Source organism: Polyergus mexicanus, unplaced genomic scaffold, assembly GCF_030449975.1.
Source record: "Polyergus mexicanus isolate NDT 795.1 unplaced genomic scaffold, iyPolMexi1.0 SCAF_7, whole genome shotgun sequence".
NCBI lineage: Eukaryota > Metazoa > Arthropoda > Insecta > Hymenoptera > Formicidae > Polyergus > Polyergus mexicanus.
The window spans coordinates 11,055,733-11,081,820 of record NW_027223327.1 but is presented as its reverse complement, the minus strand read 5'-3'; the positions used below and the strand labels follow the sequence as shown (position 1 = coordinate 11,081,820).

At 30.4% G+C, this 26,088-nt stretch overlaps 1 protein-coding gene and 1 long non-coding RNA gene across 4 annotated transcripts in view; one reads left to right on the top strand and one right to left on the bottom strand.

Moving 5' to 3' along the window:
• LOC138935012 (uncharacterized) overlaps window positions 1-26,088 on the bottom strand; it is a 72,582-nt gene that overhangs the window by 26,787 nt on the left and 19,707 nt on the right. The window lies entirely within an intron of this gene.
• Tk (tachykinins) overlaps window positions 1-26,088 on the top strand; it is a 53,022-nt gene that overhangs the window by 8,496 nt on the left and 18,438 nt on the right. The window contains exon 1 of one of the 3 annotated variants that reach the window (XM_070299238.1): window positions 11,255-11,333. The exons of the other annotated variants lie outside the window; for them this stretch is intronic. The gene's annotated coding sequence lies outside the window, so the exon portion shown is untranslated. Of the gene's footprint in view, window positions 1-11,254; window positions 11,334-26,088 lie in introns of those variants that run through there. 3 annotated transcript variants of the gene reach the window in all.

The window sequence follows — 26,088 nt, the reverse complement described above, 5'->3', positions numbered from 1 at the left end:
ATAATTAAGATACTAATTAATCGTTGACCTCTTGCAAAACCTGTCATTGCAATTATACAAAATTGCGTGTCAAGCAATAATTAGTTCTATGTGTGATAACCGGTATGTCTGACGTACATGTGACGTACATGATAATCTCTTTTTTGTGTATACAATAGTAATTAATATAAATTGCATAAATTGTTTCAGAGATTATCGTATATTTTTGAAAAATATAAAATAAAATAATAAAGTAAAATATAAATATAAATAATTTTTATTTTTTTGTTTTTATAAAAAAATTAATCGCGAATACATAATTATTCAAGATTAAAAATTCAGGAGACTTTAAACTTTCGCGTTTAAAAAATTTTAATACAATAGATAATAAATCTTATTTTTTATGCAATTTCAAGAGTTCTAATTGCTCAGAAATTTAGTTTAAAATTTCTCTTTCATTTTTTATTTAAGATAATTTTTTTGTTGAAGACCCAAGAGAGATATTTCTAATCTATGTTATAAATGCGGATCTCTATCATTGTTACCATATATTACCATTCGCTCTCTGCTGAGAGTATTTTTCAAGAACCATATATGATATGAATAAGATTTGTAAATCAGTTTTTCGAGACATTAGCGAAACAGGGATGCACGTTTAAACGATAAGATTTATTTTCGACGAATTATATTTCCAACGAACATTATGACACACAACGGGGGACTTCACTTTAATTTCTATTCTCGTAAAACGACTCGGTAAACGACAGAATATCACGCGATACGAAAAGTTTGGCGTTTAATCAGGTTTTGCGAGAGACACAAAGAAACAGTGGCGGTACACTTGTTGAGCTTGCCCGTGCTCACACTCTGCATCACGACAAAGTTGCATAACGGTGTTATCGACGCTATATGCAATGTTACGGGAAAGACTACTAACCACGAGATATTCACGTTCAAATCTGCCTCCATGCAAAATTCTAATATCAAATATGTTCTTAATTCACAATAAGTACGTAGCTGCTTATTATTTCAGCTTATGAATTAATGAAATTTATTAAATGCTCATTGAACAAAAGCCGGGAGAGAACGAATTATAAATGATCAATTGCTCCGATTCATGCTATTATGTTTTCCATTTATACGTATATGCGTTTTATATAATAAACTCTTAAGCACGTAAATCCTGTTATATATTAACCACAATTATGGAATGATTATTAATAACGAAGCATGAGATATTTCGCGTGTCACATTTATCGCAAAATTACGCGCAGCTACGGAGGCGTGCGCATTTTCCAATTATATTACAATTCATCTGCTGCTTTATAATGAATGTTACATTGGAGAAGACATTAGAAATAGCGAATAGTAAGGAAATTAATGTAGCATCTGTGCGTGTGTGATATTTCATTCCGCGAATTAAAAGGTTTATCTTTAGTCATCGTAAAAAAATGACACTATGAAAAATTATAGTTTATCAGCTTTCTGATACATGGCAATTGCCAATGGGAATACAGATAGAGATTGTTTCTTCGCTATGAGCAAATTTGAAGAACATTTAAAATCTCGATGGGATAGATACTTGTATTGAGATATTTGTATTCTTGTATGAGATACACAAACCGACAGAGATAAACATCTCGCAAATATGACGAAGGTAGGTCCTTGGAGGATCTTCACGAAAACTTCATAAATCACTCTCCCGAGAAATGGAAAAAAGTGGAGTGTGTTTTTCTTGGAAAAGAGATATAAGAGTATACAATACATTACATACATACACATTAGATTATACGTATCGAATCACAATGATAGAACGAAAATGAAAGATTCGTGACACATAGGTATAAAGACGTTGCTATTAATTGAAGAGAGAATGAATATTTACTAACTATATTATATTTAATTATGTTTAATTACATTTAATTAATATATTTATATGAAAGTAAACAATACAAAAATAATTATACATATAATGTAAAAAAGATAGCCTTCATTACACTCTTTAAGTAGTATGTGTATTCAGACTTAATATATATATTATTTCATTAGATATATACAATAATATCATTTCCTCTTTCTTTCTCTCTCATGATTACGTTTTTATATCTACAACAAATATGAAAAAGAAATAATTTTATGATATATCGGAAATTATGATATAATTTTGTGCATTTTAATGACATACGAAAAGTTATTAAACGTTTTAGAATTAAATGAATTTTATGTAGCGGTAATATAAATTTTGCAATTAAGAGATGCAGAAAAACGAGATTTGAAATTTGCAGAAAATTGAGATTTAATAAATTGTATTTTTTTTTTTTTTTTTTTTCGCAAAAGATATAAGATGTATCTTCGATGATATTTGAATACTTTATATAAAGAATCTTTCTCCCTCTCTCAACCCCGCCCCCTCACCCCCCTCTCTCTCTTTCTTTCTAGCATGATGCAAAATAATATTAAATTTATTATTATTCATAAAATATGATATCGCGAACATACGCAAGCAAAGGAATAAGGGATGCCCGCATGCAAACGCATCGCGAATCGCAGATTATTATTTCAAATATATACTCTTCCGTCTTTTGAGTAACCGCTTGCAAGAAAGTACGCAATTTCCGAGGACGGTTTTAACACCTCGATAAACAAAAGCGGAGGACGCATTATCGATTTCAAAGTTCTAGCATATTTCGCGACACGCAACAACTTTGCATATTTAAATCTTCGCGTTCAGTGGCGGTTGAATATAATCGCGCGCTACTTCCTTTCTTAGACAAACTTGACGAGCGGCCGAGTTTTCGCTCGTCGAGAGACCGCAACTTTAAGAAGCCCTCGCATTCCTCCGCCATGTCCACGATATGGTCGCGATGCGAGATACGCGCGACCGCAAGCACTTGTAATCCCAAAACCGACAAACACGACGTAACGGAAATGCTTCATTGATCTATTTTGCGTGTGTCCTAGCGAGTACTATCTCGCAAGCGAAATGTGTCGAATCTATCCAAAATATCGCGCTCTCGTATCGCGTTTCATCATACGATGACATTATCACTTTGTTACACGTTCGACCGCGATATGTGCACTCAGTCACTTCTCATTTATATACACCGATGTACAGGATTGTTTGCGTGACTGCTGTATATTAATGAATGAAACGCGAGGAAAAGAAAAAGGGGAAAAAGTCTCTTGCGTTAATACTGTAAGATCGAGGGTGATTTTATATTAAATTGTGAATAGTATTTATAGTATTTATCTTTTAAACAGAGAAGTTAATCTAAATTATTAATTTATTTAGAAATCACTGTGTAATAAGATCTTAATAACTGATATGTTGTAGATAAAAAAAAGATAAATGGATATCTATTATTTCTAATAATATACTGTTTGCATGAAAAATAAATTTATGATAAAACCATTAATTGATAATTTTAATATATGTAAAAATATCTTTGGTATTATAAAAATAATGATGATAAGATAAAAATAATAATGAGATAATTATAAAAATAATATTGTATGCCTTTGTTTTATTGGAACGTTACGAAATCGAAATCGGTTATTATAATTAATTTGTTTATATAATTGTGATATTGGAATTTTATATAAATGATATGTTAACAGTCAGATGTGGTGATGTTGCGTGAAGCGCTCACACAGAAAAGCTTGCTAAGCGTGAGAGATAGCACTTCGCAAGACGAAACGAGAATGTCAGGGAGATTTCAACGCATCGTATGATAAAGTATAAGCGGGATGTTGTTATGACGCATTACAATGCCCAACATTTCTGAGTTACATGATAAATAAGGGCATAAGACAGACGAAAATAGATGATAGTTATTCGCGCCGTTTTACATAAAACATCTTGAAAGACGGATTCAAGAAGTGAGAGAGTTTCATCGGGACAAACCTGATGTAATATAAATATGCTTCGAAAAAAGAAGCATTGATAAGGTGCTCTGTCAATAGGTGCTTCGCCACTATGAAATACTTTCTTAATTAAAATAAATTTTGAAATATATTACATTATTATAAAATCTTCGGAGCTAGTTAATTTTGTTAATTATTTATAGAGAGAGGAGAGAATGTCATACTGTAAAAAAGGGCGTACAGAGCAGATCGTGCCACTAGAGATCACCGCGCAAATATTATACTATACATGCACACGTAGCGTAAAAAAAACGCTGAAGTGCCGAAATTTTATTCCTATTTTCAACTTCATTTTTTTCTCACGTTTAGGAATTTTGGAAGATTTTAATAGATTTTATTTATATAAGAATTGTGTGTATTGAGTTCCTACTTTGTACTTCAAATAAACGAATATCCCATTTAAAGATTTAAAAGAATAGTTTTCGGCACGAAAGACTATAGATTAAATAGCTTTTAAATAGAGTAATCTAATTGCTTAAAGTATCAAAGTAGATTGAACATTGAAGTCGAAATTAGGAGAAAAATTTCGAGTAAATGTGACAATGTTTTAAAATGAACTATCTACCTAACAATGTATTTTATATGTTTGAGCTTCTTACATACATATACATACATATCATTGCGACATTAATGTATGTATTATGTACGTAAAGTTTATTGCCCCCCGTCGTTCTTATTTCTAAATAAACAATCCCGTATACTCCGACAGATGAGCCAGATGTTAAGATGAGATAAGATGAGATCCTGATTGGAAGCTCGTTAGAAATTTACGTGGTAAATCGCGGATTACGAGGCTCGAGGTAAATACAATTTGGAGTCTCTTAAACGGTAATCGTCCTAAGCAGGCAAGTTTTCTCATTGCCAGCTAACCGGACGCTAATCCGGCGGTAATTGGATAGCACTCCGTTATTGCTTGAACTTAATCAGCTTCTAAATACGCAATTTAAAAAAAAAGAAATAAAACTTTTGTATTCGTCGTAAAATGGCGCGCGTCTTAAAGTTCACAGATAAATTAAATTCAACGATGAGGATCTTGCAGAAAGTTCATAAAATTATATTAATTATGTATAATAACAAATAATAATCATAACCACTATTTTCTTTTTATATCTTGATTTTATTATATTGACTGTGTCGTATTAAGAAAATTATTTATATTTGAAATGATTATCATCTCTTCTGTCAGGGGGAGGGGGAAAGGATTTTGAAGAGTAATTTAAAATTTAATCAAAATGCATCGAGAAACAAAATACCATAATAAGCGAAAGCCGGATATTCTGTTATACCGTGTATCATTCGCAACTTAGAAAAGTGTATATAAAAATGTCGTACAGAATATAAGATCTGTACAAGGAAAGAAGCGTAAGTTGAATATATTTCTTTATAAATACGAGAGAACATTTTTACATCTCACATCATTCGGTATATGATAAATTGTTCAACCGATTCACAACACAACTCTCTAATGATTACAAACTATTGAGTTTAAATATTAAGGTTAAAAAATAACAAATATCTCATATATTAAAAAACATAAATAGCAATATATAATTATTTTTAATTTCTTCTAATTATATATTAAGACTAAAAAATAAAAAAAGATCTCATACATTAAAAATCATAAATAGCAATATATAATTATTTTTAATTTCTTTTAATAATGAACTTTTCTAAACTTAAAACGCACATATACATCACGCATAAATAATGTTTAGCGCATTCTCTATATACCTGAATCCGAATGAATAAAAATTTCTTTACAAATCTTTTATGCCTTTGTGTGTGAATATTTTTTCGATCATTTAGTATGTATTTATCAATTCAAACGCATTGTCATAATTTGATTGCATTACTTTTGAACGTGCAGTTTTGGATAAATGTAAATATTTTTCTTCTTTGTATTAAAAGCAATTTAAATTTCCCAGATCAGAATCGCGCAATCATCCATTTGAAAAGATCGAAAGATCTACAACGATGCGGTTCATGGGATTGCTTTGTAGTACTTAAGAGAGGCATTATAATTGTAAATTGCTTCCCGATTCTCAATCTGGTCTGCTTTCTGTGAATTCACAAAGTTTTAAAGCAAATATGAAGCATTCTCTGTGAAAACCGCCACCCACGACGTATACAATTTACATCGCTTAGAAATATTATCATCAATTGTGCAGTACATCTGCAATATTCGTGTTATTTAAATGAGATCCGAATAATATAGGTAAAAATAAATACGTAAGAAATAATCATTAACCAATAAATTTTGCTGAATTAGAAATATAGTTTGATATAGAATCATGATTATAGAGTAAAAAAAATTAAAGACATATATTGATTTTTTTTTTAAGTATATATATGTGTGTGTGTATGTATATATATATATATATATATATATATATATGATATATAGATATTCTTTAACGAGGTAACAGTTGGTTAATATAAAATTCTTCCTACCATAAACGAGGAAAGAGAATACTTGCCAAGTTACTATATCGAATTAAATTACTGATTCTTGTATATATGTATAGCAACAATAATTTGTTTTAGAAAACAGTCCTGTTTTCATCCATAATTTACATGGGCACGTATAAAGCAGATTACAAATCAAATATGATATAACAGATATAAAATATGATAAAAATTATATTTTGTAAGTCGGATAATGATTTTAATCTTAAATTTCTCAAGCCACTTGTTATAAAATTTGACTCATTCTGAAATATTTTAATAGCCCCTTAATGTGTAGTAGATATCTCTCCCTTGATTATTAATATAAAACTTGATATTTATTAGGATAATTTCTTGGGAATATCGCTGATCAATTCTTTAAAGAATCATTTTACAGTAACAGACGGAAACGTGCAACGGCAAGATTATGCTTTTTTAAGTTTAATGTCGATTTATATTGACGCGCAATGAATCGGACGCATGTATCCCTCGAGAACTATCCTGTAGATTTATGCAGCGTCGAGAGAAATGAATATTCTATAGAATCACGTATGAAAACGTATATAAATATATGACGCAAGGGAGAACGGATAGGGAATGAGACTCAAATAAATAGATCAGGATATTAACTGAGAAAAGAAACTACATGTTTCTATAATGCGTGCTTATTTTTTACTTTTGAAAACTTTCGCTTTTCTCATCCACGTTTACGTTATACAATTTTCTATTTAAATTCGAACCTTAATACCTGATTACATGCAAAATTGTAATTGCATTGCGTGCGCAACGGTAAATATATATGATCTTTAAAAATATAATGGTCAAGAGGAAAGAAAAGTTGATTTAATATCGCTTTTATGCCTTTATACTTTTTATCCTGCTTTTGCAATATATGCGGTTAATTTATCTTTCACGTCTGATAAATCATATATACGAAATGTCAAAGTAACCAATAAATAAACATTCCACGAGGGGAAAACTGCGAAAGGTTACTAGCGATAACAACATATTTGACAAATTGCTGTTTCTAAAGAGCGGTTATATAAAATATTCTTACTTTTTTCTAAAAAATATTTGCAATATCAATATATATGCAATATGTAATATATTTTAATATTGTATAATAAAAAAATATATATATATATATATATATATATATATATATATATATATAATTCTAGTATCAATCACAATATTGTGCATAAATGTATAAACTATAATTTAAAAATACACAATATTCTTTCGTATTTTATAAACAAGATAATTTTATAAACGTCTCTCTTTCCCTTTGCAGAAATATTATTACATTAAATATTTGTACTACAAATAGCATGATTGTAAATTACATTTCGCGTTTTCAAATAAAATATGTCAATATACTGTTAATTTATTAATGTCATTAATCTAATATTATTGTAATTCAAGATATTTAAAACATTTTAGATATTTTTGCTCAAGAAATCGTACAGAGTTAAAATGTGAGATATTAAATTCGATAATATCTTGATTCTACGCTATTTCGATTATACGCTATAATATAAAATGATTGCAATGCAACTGTAATTTGTCAATTTTCCTTCTTTGTCAATTTTTTACCGAAAGCAGAAAGAAAATTATGTACTTACTCGAATGAGTATACATACAGCAGCACAATAAACAATAGATTGCTCGTCGATTAGAGAGTAAAATGAGAACGCACAGGAGGCAACGACAAAGCACAATTCTCCATTATATTAGTTGGCGATAAAACGTTTAGACTCAGATATGTACGCGTACTAATTTTACATTTCAGTTTCCTATCTTTTTGCCTGTTATTATTAAAGATAACTGATAATCATCAAATCGCTAATGTGTAAATCGTAAACCGTGATTTTAGTATTTGTATAGTTGGCTTGTTTTTGCACGCGTCCTCCTGCCTCCAAGTTTGAATTTATGTCATATGTGCAGATTTATATTAGTAGTTTTTTCGGATTACGTTGTTGTTTGTATATCTGCTTCGTCATATATTAAGTACGCTGAAAAGATAAGAGATTTAAGAATAAATATAATTTATTTCTTTATTAGATAAAAACATATTATTTTTTTTTCATTTATTTATCTTCCTATTATAGAGAACTGTTAGTTAATCTTACGTGGTCCTAGCGCGGTCAGACACAAATATTTCATAGAAATTCTAAAGTAATATCTATATTTAAACATTATTCTATAAAATTCACAAATTATATATGTCATCTTAATATAAGCTTTAGCATACTTACATTTTTTTAAAACTTTATCAAGAAAGCGATGTCTTCTGTAATCGATATTCTTTCAGATAGGCTTATAGACATCACAGACGAACATTTGAATAAGTATTCATAAATAATAATTGAGTAAAAATTTCCGCAAACTTGTATATTATACCAAAATAAAGAGGTATAAAAATAAAAGAAAATAAAATTAAAACGCGATGTTTTAGTTGAACATTTTCGTCGGATGTAATTTTATCGTTAGCCATAATCGAATAGATCTGCCGGATGTTATACGTTCAAAACGAAACTGACACATTTGACTAAAATTTCATATCAGGAATGCTTCGAAAGGAAAAAAGGATTGTAAATAATGCCTCGTTGTATCGAAACATTAGCCCTCTCTTCTGTTGCCCGTTTCAAAGGAAAATAAACAGCGCCTGAGAGCGTGATATGGCTCAAACAGAATACGCGAATAAAACAGCGAAAGTCCTTGCGGCAATTGTTAGCATACAAGTATAGGATCGCAAAATTATATCGCGTAATTTTCGCATCCCACACTTTTGATGATACATCTGTTTCTGATCCAACTATAAATCGATTTTCAGAAATCGTACGATATTAATCGTAATATTTATCTACATTACAGCGACGTTGCATTTTGACTTTTAATAGTTTTTTTAAACCGCGCGTTCTTTCAATGTTGCTTAATGCGAGCGGAGGTGTAAAAGTCAATGTATAATGTTGTAACGGTGGCATTAGGTCGCAGCTTTACTACCACGCAGGTTTCTCGTAATTACTGAGTAGAGCTCTTCACGCCGCTTATCTCGTGCGTCGTTAAATTCTGACTATACTATTAATTATATATGTGTGATGTGAGAGCGTCGAATTTCTGAAATAAATAGCTTCCGAATATAACTAGCTAAGAATAGAAATAACTGTTCACGATAATTTTAAAGAATACAGGTTACCGAATTTAATTTTAGTATATAAATTAGAAACTATGCAACGCGTATGTAATTAATTTAAATACACTAGCTAGTAAAAATAGTAGAACGAGAAAATAAATACGAATAAATTACCAAACACACAAACAGATGGAATAAAAATATTTGGATCGATTATTTCCAATATTGATTTGAAAAGAAAAATACCATCGAATATTAGATCGATAGAATCCGCGCAGTTAAATTTTGTTTATTTGTTCTACTGACATTATATTAAGCAATTATATATAATTTAGAAAGAAATTATATATTATTGACGGAAGAATTACATCAATAAAAATACATCTTATTCTTGTTATCATTAAATAATTTTATATGGTTCTAATAAATTAATTGAGTGTATTTAAACCGCACCGTTTTTGTGTCAAACACACGAAACTTTTTGAGAGAGAGAGAGAGATATATATATATGCTAAAAACATATGTTAAAGTATTGAGAATCTTTGTAATACAGAGTGAGGCATCTAAGACAGGCCACCCGAATAACTCCCACAGTTTTGGAGATAAGAGAAAATGTTTGAGATAAAAGTTGTATGATATCGAGGGGGAAATCTTGTGAAAGTGAACATTTTTTCTTTTTAGGTGGAGGCGCTTAGGAGATTTGAAGGCTATCTTTATTTTTTTTAAATGGAAGTACCCTAATTTTTTTATACAAATCGATTCCTCGCAATATTTGGCACAAAAAATCATAAGGGTAAGATGGCCAGAAAAAGTGAGTAGTTTACAAAATATTTTGTACTTTATACTCCATACTAAATACTTACTTAAACTCGACATATAGTATTAATACATGAAGATTGAAGTGTACAAGATGATTGAATGTTTATTTACATTAATAACACCAGAGAGGGCATGAAACATGAATATCTTACAAAATATTTTATAGTTTATGTAAAATTATATCAAAATAAAGTACAACATATTCTGTAAACTATTCACTTTTTGGCCATCTTACCCTTATAATTTTTTATGCCAAATATTGCGAGGAATCGATTTGTATAAAAAAATTAGGGTGGTTCCATTTAAAAAAATGAAGATGATCTTCAAATCTCCTAAGCGTCTCCACCTAAAAAAAAAAAAATGTTCACTTCCACAAGATTTCCCCCTTGATACCATACAACTTTTATTTCAAACATTTTCTCCTATCCCCAAAACTGTAGGAGTTATTCGGGTGGCCTGTCTTAGATGCCTCACCTTGTATACGCTCAGGTATCTATTGATATTTATTCCAGCCTTATACGCAAAGCTTTAAATTACTTTATAATAAATATCGTATCACATAACGTTTTATCACGCTATTAATATCATTAAATATTATGTTTTAAATTGCTACAAAGTGCTCAATAAAGTTAGAGACATGGAATAAAAATAAGCGATGAATAGAGAAATAATTTTATTAAATTATTATTTCTAACGTTGTAGGGGGAATACAAGAGATATAAATATATTTACCTTTGTGAATGCAAAAATTGCCTTTTATTGTGTATTGCATAACCGCAACGCTCGTATTCATGAATTTCTTCACTATATACATTTTCATATATATACGTAATTCGTATATACATATAGTAACGCGTTAGCGAATGGAAAGGTATAACATAGCGTACCGCATCGTATCTATAAAAGCTTACAAACATTAAACAGCGAACCTCCACCAGTGAACCAAGCTAAATATATTTCTGTTCTCAATGTTCCGTCGACACAACCTGACATTGACCAAGAGGCCTTAGTACAAAGGGCGAGAACAAAGGTGCGTAATACTTTTCATTTTCGCAAACTTACGAATGATATGCGTTACGCTTAAAACTCGCATTTTAGATCGATTAATGGCTTTGTAGCTTAAAAAAATATAAGTTAAGCTTCTCTAATTAATAAATTGTTCAAGCTTCTCTATGTTGTTCTCTTGAAGATTTAACGTTAACTCACAATGGGGAATCGATAAATTATTTTAATGCTAATTGATTCAAAACATAATTTACCCGCATTGTTGGATAACATTTTATTTATCTTGAATTTTTTACAGTCACAAATGCCAATGAAAGAGATGTACGTTTCTGTCTTTGTCTACAAACTAAATAAAATATAGGTTTCATTATTCATACATATTTCGTATATATACATATAGCAAAACTTTTAATTAATTAATGACACCGTCGTAAACTTGGAAAACATAATTCTCTTAAAACAGATGACTTTAAAAAAATATCTTCTTCGAGCAACATATATTTGAAATCTTTTGCAATTTTATTTTTGCGAGAAAATGGTTGCACTTTAATTCCACGCATCTCTAATGCATATCTAAAGGTTCCACTTTTTCCGCGCGCTAGATGATATTGATAATTAAATAATAATAAATATATCTGATTCATATAGAGATTTAATTTAATTTCTTGCTAAATATTGCTATTTTAACATTAATATATAATTTAATTAATAATTTAATAAATTAATATTTAAATCACAATTAGTAATTGCGTGTATTAAATATAGTAATATATGTATATATATATATATAAAAGTCACATACATTCTATATTCTTATTTTATATCTAGCCGTTTGATTCTAGATTTTATTTGTTTCACATAAAAAACGCATTAAATATTATCTCGAATTGAGAATCAGGTTTTTATATTTAGATTTAAATAGAAAATGTGTGAATACGATCCTTTAAAATCCTAGCCGAAAAGACAGAAGGCGAAAAAACGAGATGTAAAAATAAATCCGTAATTTACATAAAAATCTTGTTTTACACTAAATCACTTAACTGTGCCACTCGTTAAACAATTATTTCTATGCCTGATCTTTTGAATTAATGACATTTTGGAATATTTAATTTTGGACACAGCTTTGTTTAATATTGATCTCGTTCAGATCTTCCGGTTTCCCACGTTATTCTTCAAATGAAAAGTTACGACGTGCATTTTACGATGCTAGTTATGTAAAGACCAAAAGCCACTTGCACGTACGCTTTTCTTCCGGAGAACGAAAGAGAGGAGTGAGAGAGAGAGAGAGAGAGAGAGAGAGATGTCGTATTTTTTCTCAGATTACGCATTACAATATCGCTGGACGATATTTTTATACATCGTCCACGATACCACTCACGTTACTTTCACGGATGCTTACTTTACATTCTCGATTTGAAAACGTCAATTCTAACGTTTTCCGGCAAATTGCAGTGAATTTAACGTCACAATTTAATCTTGAGCTGTGAAATTGCGCGTGCCGGTAAATCATAATCGGGCGGTTATGAGACGGCTATATCGAGTTTGCACGCGCATGACTTCCTATAGGGGCACCTGCCGAGTATTCCGACAAGTGACTCCTAATGAAATCCTCGACGGTTGACGGATGTGCCCGCCGGTTAAAATGATTATAGCATTTACTGACGAACTACGTGCATCGGGAGCAATTATCATCGCCGTGCACACACTGTGTATATTGCGCCGGCTAAAACTTTCTCGAGATATATCTGCATACACATCATCTCTTGGCAATACCGCCGTACCGTTTTTGCTACGCTACCTTTCGCTAAAATTCATGAAAGTTTGTTTGTTCTGGGATCCATTAGATAATCATACGCAAGTATGCTTTTCCCTCAAAATTGACGTTTCGAAACCTCCGAGTCGGAGAAGAGAATTGATACGTTGTCGGTTTAAAGTGCCGCCCACCATTCACAAAATTGTCGTTACGATTAACAAGCTAACAATCTGACGAGTCAATTTGCACGAGTCACTTGATATATATACTATACATATCCATTCTAATCTCATTAAAAATTCAAATACATCAGTCCTTTTCATAGAACAAGAAAATAAAGTTATATCGCGCGGCATTTATATTATTTTATAAGAAATGCGAGCGCGTTATTACAGAAAAATTGCGTTACAAGGTGGTAATAGTCGTTATATGTATATGCCAAAATTTAGCAGAAAACGCGTTTTTTTTTTCATCAGGTCATACTTTCCACATGTGACTGAAGAAGTTTATATGAAAATGTACTTGAAATTGCTTCGCTTACCGCCTCTTTCGTGTTTAAAATGATTATCGAAGTCATATATCTCACGAGACATCTTGTATATAAATAAGAATAGCCTATAGATAACACATCTCTACATATATAAATATAATAGATTAACGTGCGTTCCACTTAAAATATGTAGAAGCATTTTCAATTTAAGTGTAAATAATTACAACGCGTCGAAGATTTATTACAAAAGCGTAGGATATTTTTGCATTCAAGCGAAACATTATTTCTTGTAATTCATAACAAGTAGGGGGTTGATTCTATCTGCTGATTACGATGACGCATGAAATGCATTCTAGTAAATCGTAACATGATGATGTCCGATATACTTTGTCACATAATCAGTGAAGGAAGGATTAAAAGTATCTTGTACGTAAAAAACGAACAAAAATAAGACATTATACTTAATATAGAAAATTATTCACAATTTCTAAATATGTAGCTCAATTGCAAAACTGCCCACGGTTATATATATTGTTTTAAATATATAGTTTTATTATATCATTAATTTAGAAAATTATTAAAATATGATAATATTAAGAATATTGTGAGACATCGAATTTGTAAATCGTTGCAAGCAATCATAATATAATCATAATATATCAATATAATTGCTCTTTTAATGCTTCTTTTAATCCATCTTTGTCTTATAAATTCAACGCGGATAGCACACTGTTGTTTCGATATCAAAAAAGAAAATTTAGAAATAATAATGTGTAGTTATTACTGAAGGGTTACTGAGAGAGTTATTTCTGAGCGATTTTTCTAACGTCGCTTTAAAGCTTTCCGCACTATTTCATAATGGCTGGAAATGAAAAGTAAGCTCATTATATCCTTTGTATGAACAATTAAAAGAATAGTACAATATTTGCTATTTCTCTTTCTCTTGCTTATTTTTATTTTTCTTTTCTTAAATATAATACTTATGGTTTATAATCTTTTTGCATCTTTAAGCAAAAAAGTATATAATCATCATTATGAATTATTTTTTTAAATAAAATAAATATATAGAGATTACAAAATATATTTTAGGTACATACACACACATTAAATATCTTTATAAAATATTTATTATTAATTATATATATATATATATTTTTTTCTTTTTTAAGATACACATATGAAGGACTTTTGCTTTATAAATATTTATAATTTCTCGTAGAATATTTAAAAATCAGTGTGTCTTCTGAAACGCATCTTCATTATGTAAATGCACAATTGTGCGGTGTGATGTGTTGCGGAGAACACGTTTCCTGCGTTTAATGATTTTTTTATCGCTACTTTAAAAGCCCCTCGAGCACTTTCTTTCGCTCCCGGAAGGTAATGGTGGAATGAAATACTGCTGTGAAAGTGAGAAGAAGAAACGAAAGAGAGTGCGATTTTAATCCGTATTCTTAAGGGTGGTTTTAAAGCTACAGATGTCGTACGATATCGTACATCCACAATGGATGACTTACCAATTTAATCTAATTGGAAATTGAAGTTATTTCCTAAATTCATTTATTATCAGCATCATGATAGATCGTTTAGACCGAGAAAGTGTCATATTAATCGTCTACATATTAGATAAGTAGATGAAGAATAATAGAATGATTATTACATTGTAGAAATTAAGCTTAAGTCCAATGAAATTATATCGGTCTATTAATCATCGTTTCGTTTATATCATAAGTTTACGTAATAATAGCATTCTGAATATTAAATAAATATTATTATATTAATATTATATTGCAGCGCACTGAGCAAGTATGTTTTATCAACGTATTTATATATAAAATCATATTATGAGATAAATAACATTTTATGATGTTATGAATAGAGTATTCGCAAAAAAAAAATATATTGCAAAAATTATAAAACATTCTTACATGGCTATCTGTATATTAAATTACAGTTTAATTTTCTGAAGTAGTCGAAATTCAATGTAACTAATAATCAATAAACATATAATTTGCATAATACATCAATTAACGCATTATTTTTCATAAATCAATCATTCTTCTTTCAAGAAAAAAACATTAAAAGATTTTATTTAATTTTTCATTTAATTTACTTTTCAAAAAGCAGATACTGCTTTTGAAGAATTTTATTAATAACCTAGAGCTTATATACATAAAATGTTTATATGCTCATCGTGTATTACGTTATGTAAGAAAATAATATTAAGCTAACAAATGACAAAATTAATGTTATGGTATTTTCAGTGGTTTTTATCTTATATATAAATATGAGATAAAAGACCAAGCAATTGTATTGCATATATAATAATGCAGATTGTATTATGCATAGAGATACGTAACAGAAAAATTAGACTGTGATTTGAGGAGATATAATATTACAAGCCCAAGAGTAGCAATCATTATAAATGAAATCGTGTAACAACCCCTACCGCGGCAATGTGAAAATTTACTTAAGCTCGAGCACCCTCTTTTCGATAGGTCTTTATTGTCTGGGGTTGCTGTCCGCATTTCTCGTGTTTTTCTAATTTTATGTTATCGTTATATCGCAAATCTGTCTTCACGCAATTCGGTGATTACAATTTGAGTTGCGAGGTAAGATCATGATGCTCATAAGGAGCGTAAACTAAAGAATTAAATTATAAATATGTAAATATGAAACATCATTTATAATGTGCTAGGTTACTTTTTATCATCTCTCTCATCCAATTAAAATCTGAAGTTGTTTTCATAAGAAGATAATTATATAATATTTATTTCTTTTTCGACTATTCGCTATTTCAATTATTTTGAGATCAGTGACTAAGGTTTAGAACTATTACGATTCAAGAAAAATATAAAAAAATATATGTTCTTTTAAAGAAATTTTCAAAAGATGTTGTAAAATGCTAGAATATATAAAGAAATGTAAAAATCTTATTTGGCTGTGAATAGACCGTGAAATAGCGTTAAGATATGTTTAATATTCAGACATATATCGAGATACATAAGATATAATGCGATCTGAAATCATAGCACTTTGAAATCATAGATTCTTGTGAACGTGAATCGTTTATATCTATATATCTATCTATATATGGCCGGAGTGCAAATGTCATAGCGCGGCTTAAACGTTGTTCGTTATTCGATATCGTGATAGTATACTTTTATTTTACTTCGTGCAATATGTAATACTAAATGCAATTTGAAACCTGTTAAAGGTATTTAAAGATAATCTCATGTTAATATTCAAAATTTGAAAATTATTTAAGCTCTTCTGTGTTATATTTTTATCAACTTAAACGCTGTATAGCACGATTATATTGCATATTTTTGTAATATAAAATTTTATATTTCTAGATTTTTTTATCATAAACACACAATCGAGTTTTTAAACGTATTATACATGTTTATATATTTTATTTAATATAAAATAAAACTGACAAGAAAATTATTTTAAGTAGCAAGTAACTGATGAGAAAATGACTTTAAATATATATTTTATTGATATACTATTACGTTTAAAGTTACGTTTATGTTTATATATCATTTATAAGCATATAAAAAGTATAATAAGCAGACTGAGCCTTTAAGAGGATGCCGGACTGTCCTGTTTTTTAGCCGTCATAATAATTATACTTTGCAGACCGAAATTTTTTTATTGATTACATGAAATAAGAAATCCTTTTCCACGATTAAAGTATATACATCGACCAAATGGGAACCTTGCGCTTTTATGTTAAAAACGAAGAAAAGCTAAAAAATTACAAAAACGAAGAAAAGCTAAAAAATTACAAAATTTTGCAGACAGTAATCTTTTTTACTGGGCTTCTACATACATTTTTAAACGTTCACTTATATTCTTTCAGGCATTTCCGAGTCGTATCTTATTTTGTACATACAAACTGTAAAACTTTTACATTAAGCAAATATATAATTATTATGGCCGGTAAAACAGGACAGTCCGGCATCCTCCTAATATTTATTTAAACAACATGATAGAATATGCTTAATCTCTTCTTCCTCGAATTCTTTACAATCAACTTATTATATTAAAGCATCCACGGTTAAAAATTCTTGAAGAATACTATTTTATCTCTCAATATGTTCAGTAAGATTCAAATATCTTGAAGAGGAGATATTTTACGAGGGAAACCCGAGGGGAAAAGCTGAGGGAGAAAAAAGTTTGTAGTTTTTTGTCCATACTTTTCCACTACTTCTCGTAACTTCTCGTTGATCTTGCAGTTGCTCGTTGGTTTGTCGATTTGAAATTCGTCAATACAATTATACTGTTTCCTGTCATTTTAGTTTCGAATCAGCTAATTTCCATAGTTCTATTCTTTTACTTGTTTCCCTGTCGTCGATAGTTGTGAATTCTCTTTTTTAATTTCTTTGAATAAACTTTTATTTAGTTTACTCGTACTCACGATATTTTTGCGATACACACGTGTCTATTTTTTCAGTAATTTATATTTATATCATACATTTTTGTGGTATACATTTTATTAATATTTGAATATATTAATATAGTAAATTTTTATATATTTTTCTACTTTTATTATAAGTTACACGTGTAAATGACGCATTTTTAAAATCTTTTATTTGCGCTAATTTTTGGTTTACATTAAAGAAGAGTAAAAAAAAAGGCAAATGTGAGTGTAAATTGCAGTCATAACAAGATTGTATAAATGTATGTAAATATTGATATTGTATATGAAAAGGCATTATATGATTATATAATTTGAAAGCAAAACTCGTTCAGAAAATTTCGTGTAAAAATACGAAATTATTATCAACAAAAAGTGCATTTACGCTAAAAATAAAAAAAGAATTATTTATCTCGTTCGAGATTCCAATAGTCTCTTCGAATAAAGAGCGCATATATGCCGCAATGTATATAAAATGCATAAAATAAATAATTCTTCATAAATAAATTTTGATTAACATAAAATTATTTATTGCTGGACAGATATATGTATGTCAAAATAATAAGTGTGTTTTCGGTTATAAACGATAAAATGCAAATAATAGTTAATTTATTTACCGATATTTAACGTCGAGTAATAAAAATTTGTGAGGAGAATTAAATTTAATTTACCTGAAAAAAGATCGATTAAAAATTAAAATAAATCCGTGAGTGAAAGTCGATACAAAAGTACTAGATACTTTGTGTTATGTGAAATACACGAGCGCTGACGTATCCACAATACAGGAAACTCTCACGTATCTTCCCAGTATTTCCTCATCCACTGCACAACAGATTTTTCATTTATTTATAAGAATATAATCCACAAGGAATACTTTCTCAAGACACGCTTTAGTGGAAAAAAATAATAACTTAAGCTGAAATATATTCTGGTTCGATATTTAAAAATAAATATATATCTGATGATACTGAAAATATGTCAATACAACAAAAATATTGTAATAGAAATTTTTCACATATATAAAATAATTATTGGTATAAGAGTTTTCTTTGCGAGAGCTTTTCTTTATCAGAGAATATATCGTAGGAACATAAATAAATATGAAACTACACGTCTTATAAATAACGTCGCGTTTTTTTTTAAATATATTAATTTTTATTTTGGTTTCTATCCAAGAAACCCAGAAACAAAACGAAACATTACTTTGACCGTAAATAATGGTTTGTGATCCAACTAGAAATCGTTTTTTTTTACACTGGGTGCACCTTTTATATATGCATCCGTCACCGTCGATTTTATCGCAATATACCTTTTTCTCTAGTTTTAGGACGATAGGGGCACGCAACGCGCAGACATTACCAGTGATCTAATTTATTGTTGCGTGACGTGAATTTAAAGTTGCCTATCATTGTCTGCTTTAAGATTGATAGATTATTCTATTCTAATGCGATCGTATTAGTTAATATGCTTATCGACACAATTCTTTAAAAATATATTAGTAAAAAAAATCATAAATTATATTAGGAAAAATGTATTTCTAGTGTAATTTATAGTTTATTTAAGAAAATATATTCCTTTTCTATTTCACATATTAAATAAGTACATTCTTTGCAATTTATCTTTCTGCAAGTACAATCTATTTCTCTTTCAACCCCATTTTCTCTTTCCTTTCTTAAAATAAATCTAAAAATATAATTGCTTTTAAAATACGTTTTGCAAACAAATTTTTGGCAATAGATAACAATGACAAGCTGCGCTTATAGAATTATTTATTAATAAAAGCGAGTAGTTCTAGAATTGCATATAGTTTCATGCGGTTTATCTTTAAAAGGCTGAAAAATTGTGTACACGTACATAAAAGCATCGTTCATTCGTTTATCGGCGGATAAACGAAAAATGTTCGGTACGATCTCATTAAAGATTTAACTCTTTTATGCCAATCGCTGTTAGTTTTGGTTCGATGTTTCCTTTACAAAATTATGCGCATGCATCTGTGATAGAAAAGAACGATGAAAAAAAAAATAGAAGATCAAAATTACATTATAAAGTATAAAGCATCTGATTGTTTGCGTCTAAAATATGGAAACGCGCGTAAAGTCTTTTGTCTTTTCCAATAACGAAAGAGAGAAGAACGAGAAAGAAACAATTTTCAAAATGATTTGTGATAAACCACGCTCGACAGAATCGTTCGAAGGTATCTAACTTTTGCCTGAAATCATTCGAATATTTTATATCAGTTCACTTTCTCAGAACAAGTAGAGCAATATCGTGACAATACATGATGAAAATATAAGCGTCCATTCGTGTTCGTGAGCGTGTGTTTGTGTGTGTATGTGTAAGATATCCCAAAGTTTCCCAGATATTCTTTTAATAGCAAATTTTTTGATCGTATGATATACTGGATATAAAAAATAATTTATTAAAATATCAAAAGAATCCATTCATGTCTGTACAAATCTTTCTCGTGTTCACGTTGTGTATCTTGATTTGTGATATTTTGAAAAAAAACTTTTCTGATATACCCTGAATGTCTTCCAAAAAGCAATAAGGGTAGTGATTTGTCTCTTGTAAATTCGTTAAACGCGACAATATATTTTTGTAACGTATTTAAAATGTGTAATAAATATGTGTAATCTTTTTGTATCTTGCCTATTTTGTTTCATATTTTCAAAAAAAAAAAATTCTATAGTGTGATATATTTTTTTAAATTATAAATCTGTTAGACATATATATATATAAAAGTAATAGTAGAGTACGAGACCTTTGGAATCTCTAGAGAATTCACGTGTTACGTATTGTAAGTCGATTCTTTTGCAGACACCTGCGTACCGATTCGAAATAGTCAAGTTTAAGCTACACGTATGACATATGACATGTATACTGTCATGTATAAAGCCTTTATTACATCTCTAACATAAATTTATTATTATTTTTAAGCAGAGATTATAATAAATGATTAAAAACGTAGTTTTGGTAAAATAAATATTACAATTAATAATTTTTTCATTCAACAATTTAAAATATAAGATACTTTCGATTTCAATATATTCTTATTTTAGATATATTATTTAGATATATTCCATTATATTAATATAATTTCCATTATATTAATATACTGGAATATGATTCATATGATGTAATTGTATCTCAATCAGTAACATATATGCTATTTGAAAATATCTTTATTCACAAAATCATATATATATTTCTATAAAAATATATATACTACTTATTTTTGAAAAAATAAAATGTTTGCACTCAACGATCTCTGTGAGAAAAAATACTAACATCTTTTATTGTATATATGTATAAATTTTGATATATCGGAATAAGGGAGAAATTTAAGATAGGTTTTCCGTTTAATTATAATGTTATTCGAAAGGAAATAGTGTCATTGTATCATTTTCATAAATATGTAAGATAAATTAACGAGAAAAGTCCTTTATTTTGAAATGTCATATTCATGATGAAAAAGCTATCCGAATTACTTGTTGAACTTCTTACGAATAGTATATCTTCCTCAAGCAATATTGTATAAGTAAATTAATTCCATTTTACATTGTAACTCGTTGCTAAAATCTGCTTATATTCGTCGCATTTGAAAAGAGAAGTTGCGTAGGGGCTTGTAGGAGGGCTTAAAAAAGAACCTTGCAATTGACAATGAACGTTCATTCAACGGTTTATTTTATTTTATTTCTGTGTAGTTTATTTCATTCTTCTATTTATTGTATCTAATAAAATAGTTTCTATGTATATATATGCTATTGCCCTTATAAAATTTTTGTCGATTACAATACGAAATAACACACAAGTTACTTCTATGAAAAAAAAAAAAATTAAAAATATTAAATATGTTTTTTTGATGAGCTACTGTAGCAAATACAGCGATAAAAATATTTATTGTCTAGGTTGTTTTATTTATAATTTTTGCGAACCGAAAGAGAGATGTAGCAATAAAAATTTAAAAGGTTCGTTTCTCAAAATTATGTCCCCTCATAAAATAATTTTCCTGATATCAATCGAGATTCGATTTGATTACGCATGCAATCGCCGGAGTAAGTGAAACGAGGTTTATGGACAATATGAAGATGCACATTCGTCCCACTCCATTATCGTAATTGCTCCGTAATATAACTGCATCTCGAAACAGATTCATCTTGGAAAAGACGAGATCAATCGAATCCACCGCCGAGTCAACCGTAATCGGCGGAACAGCCGCATTCCTTCTCTGTCTCCGGCGAAAAGACTTGCGGCGATAAACTAGGCATCCACGACGGACTGACGAATTTTTGCACGTATGTCACGCTGTAGCGAAATCCCGTGTCAACGTCGCCCTTCACCCGGCAGTTTATATTCGACGATTGTTTGTAGAGTGTCAAAGGCGGCCCGACTTCTCCCCGCGGCGGATAAATGAGAATCCTCTCCAGACTCGTCTTGCCACGACTGTGCTTCGGTTTGCCGAATCTCAAGCGAGTAGAATCCGCTAACCATTCTCTTTCGATGGGTCTCGAGACTCGTGTGGTCGTCTCGGTGCTGATTTCGGATCGATTCTGCTCGTCGCTATCGCCGTAAGAATATTGCTGCGCGTTGGTTCTCGCTGCGTTAGAAAAAGCGGATCTCGATGTCTTGCGAAATACATTCTGATTTACCGCCTTTACTTTCTCGCAAAAAGATTCGAGTTTCTTTACCGGATCCGTCTCGTCGTAAAGAGAAGATGAGGAGCAACAGCAGCAGACCGTAGATATCCTTCGCGGTGAATCGCTGTCACTTTTTTCAGCATTTCTGCTATTTCCGACGCAAGTGCAAGAACCGGTCAGACACGCCGCTGGAGGATCGTGGAAAGGTTCGTTGCATTCGCACGCAGATTCTGCAGCATCGTGTCTTAATTTCGAATAATTTCCCGATGCGATTTCCCCAGGAGTCTTTCCTGTCTCCAGAGATAATTCTTTGCCCGGAGGATATCTCCTGGTAGCCTTTCTTCGTAACATTTTCCGCGTTTCCGTCGCTTTTTTTCGGCCGTTCTTTAAATCGTTGCTCGATTTATACTCTGAAATCATTTCACTCGAATCGTCCAATTTGATCTTATCGCCGTGATCATTTCTCCTGATATCATCGGAGATTGTCTCAGATCTGTCGAACGCGAAATCATCATATACCGCCGTCTCATGTCGCTGATCTCCTTTCGTCGATAAATCGAAATCAACTCCTCTATCAGAATTTCGCAACTGCATCGATTTAGATAATATTTCCCTCTCGGTATAATTGATCCGTTTGCTCGTCCCGTTTAATCGAGTACTCTCGAATTGTGGCCGGAAATTACGCCCGGCGAAATCGTTCACGTTTTCCGGGCAACGACAATATCTCGAGCAATCGACCGTCTCATCTTGCTCGGCGTTCTCGCAACAGCAGCCGAGCCGTTGCTTATTCTCGCTACTACGTACCACTTCGCACAGCTTCCCGGATTCTCTTAAGAAACTCGGCCTGCGACAACACGGCGACCCATGTTCCCCTAAAATGCCCGGTTCTCGTCGCCGTCGATCCATGTTATTCTTGTATTTCGGCTCTCGCGCTCGTCGGTAATTCCTATCGATTAACGTTCCCATAATGGAGCTTGACGCTTTGAGGGGAGATCCCACTTCGTTCTCCCATTGCGAAGTCCGCCACTGCGGCAACGAGCTCGTCTCAGGCACCCCCGTCAACCTGTTGGATCGCGTACTCAGACCCCAAGAAGTCGGTTGTCTGGATCTCTTTACAGGATAATGATATCCAGAGATATAACGTCCCCTATAACTTTCGTTCTGCAATGGAACCTGATAAGAGAGCGCGGCTGATTTACCATTACTTCGGTGAGAATAAAATTTATTAAGTGATGGCTGATTTAAGTCGCTGACATCACTCTCTTCGTTTAATTGTCTCATCCGTGTATCTTGTTTCTGTTCGTCGACATGATTTCTTTCTTTCGTCTTCTTATTTGAAGGTACGATACTTGGATTAATCGATTTATCAAATTTTTTGCTGCGTGATTTAGAATTTAGAATATTATGAATTTTTGTAGATTTTCTGTCGATAATTCTAGAACCATTAATTCTGGACTCGGGAATGACATCTTGAGACCAGTCTTTGATGACCTCGAGACTGGTCATTTCGGTGACTGCCGGCCACGTTTTGTGATCCATCCTAGAGTACGAACCATAGAATCTCGGCGAAGATTCGCGACATTTGTAGAAATTTCTCTTTTTACTCGATGGCTTTAGATATCGACAAGTAGATTTTTTAGCTGCGGTATTTAAATATTTCCTAGAATTTTCATGTACGCTTAGATCAGGATTGCTGCAGAAATTAAATTTTTCCGATGGACAGCAATAATTGCAAGCATCCATAGCATTACGATTAGAGGATCGTTTCATCTTTCCTTCCAAGGTAGCCACATTTTTATTTTTCTTCGCTTTTACCCTAGATTTTATTTTTTTAAATGATCTAAATTGTGTACCTGAATTCCTTACGCTGCAGTTGCTAGATCTTTTTGTGCCAGCATAATCCTCGTCGCCGCTGTTTACCTCGAGGCGACAATTTTGTTCCATGTTCTTAATGTAATTCAATATATCCTCATTTTTCAGATTCTCAAAGTGGTTGATCTTGCTACGCTTTTCATAATTTTTAAACCACCGAATATCTTTTTGATTTTCGTTACCATTATTACATTCTATTTTTTCATTTTTCGACATTATTTATATTAATTATTAGAATAGTGTCATTCAAAAGCGCGTGACTTAAAACGTAACTTTGACGTAGCAGCGCACGTTTACGAATTTCTCGAATAATATAAAGAGTGATGCATCACGTTTCTTTACATCAGGATTTGAATATATTTTGTTTATCCACATGTTAGTATTAATGTTAGTATTAATATTAATCGTTTATACAACTCAAGAGTTCGCAACAGCGTAAGGTTAGACTGTTTAGAAACCATTCGATACTTTTTATTTTCGATATTATACGATTTAGTTGTGAATATAGTCATAGAAATATGATCGACGTTTTCTACGAGACATTTGACTTTAATATATATTGACACGATCTCTCTATATATAGATTCATAAGATTTTGAAACGTTTTATCAATGGTATAAAAATGCAAGATGTACCAATATATATAATAACTAATGAAGAATTATTATATTATATATTTTTAATAGCAATAGTAACAAAACATAAAAAAATAAATCGTAAAAGTGAATAATACACAGTAATTTAATTTGCTTTGAAGTCTGCTCGAGTAATAACATTATAAAATTTTCCAGTCTAAAAATACCAAGAAAAAATTTACAGATTGAAACAAACGTTAATTCCTCGTAACGTAATTCTGTTTGCAAATTATAAATTTTTCTCTCATTATAATAGAGCAGAGAAATGCTGAATGCAAATTAACTGGCTAAGATGTCGATATATAAGTAGAGTGAGCAATGTATCAATTTTTATTAATATTTGTGCATTAGCATACATCGCTTGCTATAATAACGCACATTTTCAGTAATATTTTGTTCGCAATTTATATGAGTAGTAAAAGTAATTTTAAGTAAGTAAAAAATAAATAAACAAGAAAAAACGGCCACATACACATAAATGGAAATAAACCTCAGGTACATCAGTTGTATTACATTTCTCGTAAAAAGTGAGCACATGAAAAGTGAGGGCTATTAATTTTCATTAATGATAGATCAATATATTGCCATGATTTTTTATCTTTTATATAATGTTTATTAATCGCTTAATCGTTCGCTTATATTTTGTGTACAATAAATAATTATTACATAAAAAATTGTTTTTAAACTTTTTGCTCAAAATATTAATTTAACAAATTAACGAACGACTAATTTAATTGTGACATATTGGCTTAATTAAGTCTCAAATTTAATTAAATATAAAAATATTTAGATTATAATGTGGGAAGAAAATCGTAAAACAAAACAAAAATCTGAACCTAATATACGACAATTGAAGTAAAATATAAGAAAGTAAGTTTATAAATTTCTTTATATTTTTTCAATCGAATCTTTTTTCTTAGATAGTTTTATCTTAATTATATTTGCTATTATATTTTATAATCAGAGTATTTTC